General features: G+C 43.0%; 1 pseudogene; it reads left to right on the plus strand.

Annotated features, from left to right (window-relative positions):
- The first annotated feature begins 6,444 nt into the window (after positions 1-6,444).
- LOC101419537 (voltage-dependent anion-selective channel protein 2 pseudogene) lies at positions 6,445-7,280 on the plus strand (annotated as a pseudogene).
- Positions 7,281-8,089: the final 809 nt, after the last annotated feature.

Raw genomic sequence — 8,089 nt, forward strand, 5'->3', positions numbered from 1 at the left:
GAGTATTCTTGGCTGGAAATTTTTTTTTTTAGGACCTTGACTATGTCATACCACTGCCTTCTTGCCTCCGTGGTTTCAGTTGAGAGATCAGCACTTATTCTTATGGAGCCTAGAGAGAAACTAGGGAGTAGATTTTACTGGCCTAGTGTATAGTGCTCTTGACACTATGAAACAGTGCCAGTTTGAAGACAATATTCATTGTACATTTGGCTGTCCTTAGGAACTATTGGCTGCTGCAGGAGCTCGAAACTGCAAGTAGTTTCTATCCACTTCTGGAGCATAACCAGAGAATTCATAGATCTTTATTGTTTTTTAAAGGTTAGCAACCACAACTAGCCAATAACTCATATGGAGAGGCAATCTGCAATCTATTTAAGGCCTGGTTTCAATGCACAAGAGAGTTTGACAATGTTGAAGTTTATTTTTTTATTTTTTTATATACCCTTCAAAGATTTTTAATATATGTGTTACATATTAAATGAACTTAACCTTTTAGTACTTTGCTTACCTTTACAATTTTATTGTGAAGACATTAGCAGGTATTTTATTTTAGTAATAGAAGAAAAATTATTTTTTCCATTTTTAAAATGAAAATTGAAGATTCCCAGTGGAATCTAGGTAACTTTTTATTACCATTACTTAAATATGCACCTTGCAGTGACTTTTAGACAGGTTTCATTACTATGAAGTTATTTCTTGTTATTAACATTAATCCAGGTTTTTAGTTAATAATGGCTTTTTAGAACTAGAACCATTTAAATGCTTCAGTCTGGAAGATGTTTTTACAGACTTTTTACAAATGATCATAATTATATACTGGCAAATTTATTTTAGATTACATTTAGTGACTAATAGAATTTATGCATTAAAGAGAGAGCAGTTTTATATTTAATTTAATTTTATTAAACATGTGTTTATAGTTTTATTATTTTAAAGATTTAACACATATAATATTAACTTATTAAACTGGTATTTTATAAACCCAAGAGATAATACTTAAGCTAAACAAGTTGAAATTGTTATTGATTAAAAAAAGAATATTGTTTTTCTTTTTTACAGGAGCTTAAAACTTTTGTTTTTGTTCTAAAACTGTGAATAATTTTAATAGCATACTAACTTTTAGGTTCTGAAATAGAAAGCAATTATTAAATATATATTACTTATAACTGCATATTTAACTTTAACAATTTGAGCAAATAGGCAGACATGAATAGTTTGATACAGAAACACCATTTAGTTATTTCGAACTTTTTTTTTTTTTTTTTGCTGGGTAACTTAAAAATATATTTCCCTCACTAACTTTCCTAGTTACATTGCTGTTTGGAGGGAACCTGGCAAGCATTTGGCCTTTTGTTTAGACTCTAAAGAAACTAGGTAGCTTTTACTCATTTTTTTTCCTTCTTTGAGACAGCCTGAACAATGAGGGGTTTGCTTAGTAAGGCTTGATATACTGGGAAGAGTATTGTTTACTATTGGAAAATCTGGCAACAGTTATTTCTGATTTCTGGTGGAAATGGCCAATTAGATTTAATTTATACTATTTTAAAGGTTAAGGAGAAAGGCAGCTTTTCTTTTAAAACTGAGGCTGCAGGTTTGCTAAAGATAGGGCTGCAGCTGCTGCTGAGCATTCACTTTTTCTTGGTTAAATAATGATTAAGGCTTTGATTGGGCCACATCCATAGAACATTGAGTCCCTACCCACCAAGGGAAAATGACACAGCAGAGCAGAGGAGTTATTGGAATTTGATGCTGGAGTTTTGAGCTGGAACCCCAGGAAGTAAGCACACAGAGTAGTTTGGTTGTGAGGAAGGACAGAAGGCCCTAGCAAGAGAGATGAGCTGTTCACCTGACGGTTCAAATTCGGCCTTGTGGAGGAAGCAGAGCAGCTGAGCCCAGAAAGAACTGATCTCTGGGAGAGAAATGAGACTTATCCCAGCCTACAGCTGATATTAAAAGAAGCTGGAACATGGAAACTTAAAAGAAAGAGGAAGGCTGAATGTCGGCAGTCATCTTATTCCAATACGTGGCAACACACTTTGGTGAGGGAAGTAACTTACGCTTGATGGCCAGGTAACTGAAAGCTTCTATTCCAAATAAATACCCTTTTATAAAAGTCAACAGATTTCTGGTATTTTGCATCAGTACCCCTTTTCCTGAATAATACAGTCCCTCACTATAATTGTAAAGGCATCTCTTTCTCCACTTAGTTTTTCCAATGTTTGCCTCATGTATTTTGAGGCACCCTGGTTCAGTGCATAACTGTTTGTGATTGTTCTTTCTTCTTGAGAGATTACCCCTTTCATTAATATACAGTGTCCTTCTTTGTCTCTTACAATAATTTTGGATTTAAAGTCAATTTTGTATGAAATTAAAAGGCCAGACAGATAAGAAGAAAAAAAAAGGGGGGTGGGGTGGGAAGTGGGGAGAGGGGAGAGAGAAAAATAAAAACAAAGACCAAACAAGAAATGGAATGAAAGCAAAGCAACAGAAGTCAGAAGATAGGGAAGCAGATGTTGCTCAAACAATTGGGCACTTGTCTACCATATGGGATGCCAGGATTACTTCTTGGGAACTCCTGGTAGAGGCAAGTTGGCCCTCATGGCAACCTGGCCCACATGGCAAGCTGGCCCATTTGGAATGCTAGCCCATGCAGGAGGGCTGGCCCGTGAGGAGCACTGGCCTGTGCCAAAAGCTGGTGCAGCAAGATGACAGAACAAAAAAAAGAGACAGAGGAGATACAATAAGAGGCGCAAATCAGGAAGCTAAGGTGGTGCAAGAGATTGAGTGCCTCTTTCCCACTCCAGAAGATCCCAGGATCAGTTTCTGGTGCTGCCTAAAGAGAATACAAGCAAACACAGAAGAAGACACAGCAAATGGACAGAGAGAGCAGACAGCAAATGCAAAAACAGTGGTGGGGTGGGGAGGGGAGAGAAAGAAATAAATCTTTTAAAAAACAAAGAAGTCAGAAGACAGAAAAATTAGGGAAAGAAAAGAAATAAAGTAGGTTGAAAAAATAAGTAAAAGAAAAGGAAGGAAACAAAGAAAGGGAAAAGACAACAAACAAGAAACAAAACAACAACAAAAAACAACTCATGACAAACAGCCTCCCTTCTTAGGCCCCTAAGGAACTTCTCACATTGCTGGAGCTCATCAATTAATCACCCTGCAGCCTGCCATTCACAGGTGATGTACCCAGTGTTAGCAAATAAAATAAAGGGAAAAAAGAAGAAAAAAAGAAACAGATAAAAATTTTTAAAAATAACAGATCCAAAATAACGTAAAACAGGAGAACAAAAGAGTCTCTGTCTATACCCTCCCTATCATGAGGCACTAGCTCTGTGCCTGATAATTTGGAGGATCACTATCTGGACCCCTTCTCTTACAAGGTACCAGGGCTTGGCGCTGGGACCTCTTATACACAAGGCAAGAACTCCTCAACTAAGCTACACCAGCTCTATAGGCTTAATAGGCTTCTGAAAGCTTATCTGGCTCTTCCTGCCCATTCCCTCAGGCGAGTTGGACTTCTAACATTTTTCAGGAACCATGCTAGTTAGGCACCCGTCTCTGCCCCCTGCCTGAACTAGTTCCTGTCTCCCAGGATGCCAGGGTGTGACCGCCTGCTTGAGCAGATTCCCCCTCAGTGCTGCTGGGGTCTTCCCCAAGATACAAAGGGTGCTCAGGTGGCCAAAGCCATTGAAAAGAAACCACTCTCCACCCTCCACCAAACCCCTTTTCCTTCCAAGGAACACTCAACTGGCTGAAGAGAGCCAGGGGTTCCATGGAGGCTATTTGCCTTGAGGATGGGGCTTACACTCCCACCATTTCCAGCCACTGGGGTGAGCAACTCCTGGTTTTCACTTGGCCTCTGTCTCTCCCGCTCCCTCCTGGATGATGTTCAGCAGCCTCCTGTTCTGAAGATCCCCAAACAGCTCCCTTGGGGAGGTTTTTGCCCTTTCTCTGCCATTGTTTGTGAGCGAGCTGAGCAATGCCTACCTACAGCTACACCATTTTCCCAGAAGTCCTCATGTATCTTCTTCTGTGTCTATGTAATTATAAACCATTTTTAAAGTAGTCCTAAAATGTGATCAAAATCTACAAATGCGGTCACCCCTCGGGCTGAAGTGTGGTTTGCTGGCCTGGCGGGGGAGCAGCCGCGGCAGGCCAAGCCGCTGCCCCCATAAGAGGGTGGCTGGTCGGACTCACGGCCACCCCTGAAGGAAACTCGGCATGGGCGCAGAGTGCCCTCGGGTCTCCCCTTCTCGGCAGCCATGCTTCCGTGGCCGCCCCTCCTCCCAGATAGCGCCACATGATGCCTTCTTTCTCCCTGCACAGGCGCAGGGCGGAAAAATCCAGTCTGCCCTCTTCCCTTCCCCCCACAGCAGCAACAGCCAGGCGTGGGCGGGAAACTCAAGTCTGCCCCTCCACCCCAGCAACAGCAGCCACCAATCCCTAAACCCTGCCCCTTCCCCCAGCAACAGCGACAGCCAATCCCTAACCACCACCCCTCCCCCGTCCAGTACCGCCCACTGACCTTTCACCGGCAACCAATCAGAACAGGGCGTGGCTTCGACCAATCGGCCTTCCCCAGCCCCTATAAAACTGTTGCCTCTCCCTCAATAAAGTGGACTTGCGTGTTTACCTTGTCTCTGCAGTAGTTCTTCTGCCGTGCGCCCTCCAGTCCTGAGAGCCCCCGACAAGGGCCTGGCCTCCCTTGTCCCCAGTTCGTCGCCTGCTTCTCCGGGCGACCCCGTCAGCCGAACCGCGCAACCCCTTGTGAGACCGATCCCTCGTCTGCTGCCGGACCGACCCCTCGTCCCAAGTGGGACCGACCCCTCGTCCAGAGCTGGACCGACCCCTCGTCCGCAGCCAGACCCCACCTCTACCAACCGAGCAAGCCGCCGCATACAAACATTATCGTAAATGGGTAACAAGTTGTTGTCATAGCCACATAGAGAACTATTATAAGTGACTTTAAATACAGGATTATCTCTTGTGAGACATACCTAGGATTCAAAAGAAAACCTGCCTGTAGTGAATGTGGCTCAAGCAGTTGAGCACCTGCTTCCCACGTGGGAGGTCCCTGTTCAGTCCTTGGTGCCTCCTGAAAAACAAACAAGCAAAACAAATGAAAAATCCAACTCAGGGGGCTGATGTGGCTCAGTGGTTGAGCACCAGCTCCCCACATTTGAAGTTCTGGGCTCAATCCCCAGACCCAGGTACCTCAAAAACAAAAAACAAACAAACAAAAAACCCAACCTACCAAAAATCATGATGATTTTAGTAATTATATTATTGATGTTGGAGTGGTTAATCTGAGATAACTATATGTGCATTGTGGGAAAATGATATAATTAATTATGTTTAACTTGTTTGAAAGTGTGGAGTTAAAGGAGGGAAAAGATGAGAGTGGTACCATTTCTCTCCTCTGAAGGAAACTTCTGCACTCCCCATTCTTTCATTAGGTTTAGATTTTATTCTTTTAAAGACTACTAACTACTTTTGTCTGTTTGAATGAAATCTCTAGACCTGTGACCAGTGGTAGAATAAACCTTATTTTAATTAAAAAAAAAATTTTTTTTGAATGTCTTTTGGTTCTCAGCACTAGCCAATATCCTGGCAGGTGGGTCACTTTTCTTATTTAAACCAAACTTAGATTGGAAACAAAAACTAATACTTTATGTTTGTCAGGGCGTAACCTGGGAGGCAAATGATATGCCAAGGACTTGAAGTTTCCCATTAAGTGGTGTTTTTTTGCTCGCCAGTTAAATACCTAAACCAATAAATTAATGAGAAGGCTTTAATTGGGGAGGGGCGAAAGTAAAATTTAATAAAGAAACATTCCCTCACAATCCATATAACCAGCAAAAGCAAACTTTTTTAATGTTTTCATTGACCAAATGAGGGGGAATTAATTTGGAAAATGTCTACAAAATGAAGGGCACAGAAAGGAAAGGGCCCCTGAGCTGAGGCCCTCTCAGTGCTGCATGTTTAAGGCTCAGCATTTCTGTCCAGTGCTGTGCATTAAAAATGGATTCATCTGTGCCATGTCTTGCCCATCCACCAAAAGAGAATGGAAGAGGCTGCAGGGATGCAACAGGGCTCGATGCGGGGTGGGCAATGGAGGGAAGCTTAGGCCACAACCACTCCAGGCAGAGTTCTCCGTTCTTCTTGGTGTCTGCAGGAGACAACGGCCCTTCCACAGAGTTGTTCCCCAGGTGGGTAAGACCTATAATGTTTGATCACTTTCTAACTCAAACACTGGACCTGAGGAATTCTGCACCAACTCCAAGCTGCATAAGAGAAATGAGCCTGACTTCACTTCACCCTCCAGTTGCGGCAGCTGCAACCCTATCTTTAGCAAACCTAGCAGCTTCAGCTTTAAGCAGAGTGCAGGCAGTAGTCCCCTCAGCAGACAACCAGAAAACCCCTTCCCGTGACCTTGCCATGGAGACCTACAGGCAGAGCTGCCTGCGGAGAATGTCCATTACTCCATCATGTGTTGACCTTGGCAAAGCTTCCAGAAATATTTTCAGCAAAGGATTTAGTTTTGCATTAGTGAAATTGGATGTGAAAACGTCATGCAGTTGCTTGTAATTCACATCTGGCTCATCTAAAACAGACATTGGTAAAGTTACTGGGACCTTGGAGACCAAATAGAAATGTTACAATTATCCTCTCGCTTTCACAGAAAAATGTAACAGGTTTCTGGGAACAGAAATGGCAATGGAAGACCAAATTTAGCAATGTTTGAAACTGACATTTGATGCTACATTCTCACCAAACATGGAAAAGAAAAGTACTAAAATCAAGGTGTCTTACCAGGGAAGTGTATAAACCTTTGTTGTGATGTTGACTTTGATTTTGCTGGACCTGCAACCCATGGTTCAGGTATCCTTGGTTATCAGGCTGGCTTAATGGTTACCAGATGGCCAAATCAGTACCAAATCAAAGCTGACTGGAGATTTCCAGTTATATATTAATGTCAATGATGGGACAAAATTGGGAGGACAATTTATCAGAAAGTATGTGAAGATCTTAACACTTCAGTAAGCCTTGTTTGGACATCAAGCACACATTTTGGCTTTGCAGCTAAATATCAGGTGGATCCCACTGCTTTCATTTCTGCAAAAGTCAACAAGTCCATTTTAATTGAGTGGCAATAGTCAGACTCTGAGGCTGGTGTGTAGCTTACCTCGTCTGCTCTGGTAGATGGGAAGATCATTAAGGCAGGAGGCCACAAACGTGGGCTTGCCCTGGAGTTGGAGGCTCCATCCAGCTGAAGAAACCATTGGGAATGGCTATCAAATATTTGGCCTTAAAATATTTCCATTGTAAAAGACCTTGAGCAAAAGGGAGAAATATTAAATACAAATGAGTTTTTATGGCTAAGAGATTTCAAAGTTAGTCAGGAGGTCATTCCAGAGGTTACACTTCTGCAAGTCTTTGAAGGATCTTACTGCCACAGTAAACAATGCCTCAAGTAGGGGGCCTCCTGAGGGCTCTAGAGACAGCTGGATATATAGGCAGGGCAGACAACCCCAGGAATTCGACACCCTGTCAGTGGGCCTTACCTTGGAATATATGACAATCTATTCCCCCAGTGTATCAGAGGTGTGCTCATTTATAATTTTCCTACACATAATTCTTATGCCCCTTTTATCTGAACATATAATTAGAACTATCCCCCCCTTTTTTTTTAATTTCTCTCCCCGTCCCCTCCCCCTCAATTGTCTGCTCTCTGTGTCCACTTGCTATGTGTTCTTCTGTAACCTCTTCTATCCTTATCAGTGGCACCGGGAATCTGTGTTTCTTTTTGTTGCATCATCTTGCTGTGTCAGCTCTCCGTGTGTGCAGCATCATTCTTGGGCAAGCTGCACTTTTTTTTGCACTGGGCGGCTCTCCTTATGGGGTGCACTCCTTGCACGTGGGGCTCCCCTACTCAGGGGACACCCTGTGTGGCACGACACTCATTGCACGCATCAGCACTGCGCATGGGCCAACTCCACACGGGTCAAGGAATCCTGGGGTTTGAACCGCGGACCTCCCATGTGGTAGGCGGACGCCCTAACCACTGGGCCAAGTCTGCTTC

The sequence above is a fragment of the Dasypus novemcinctus genome, chromosome 2 (assembly GCF_030445035.2).
Source record: "Dasypus novemcinctus isolate mDasNov1 chromosome 2, mDasNov1.1.hap2, whole genome shotgun sequence".
NCBI classification, from domain to species: Eukaryota; Metazoa; Chordata; class Mammalia; order Cingulata; family Dasypodidae; genus Dasypus; species Dasypus novemcinctus.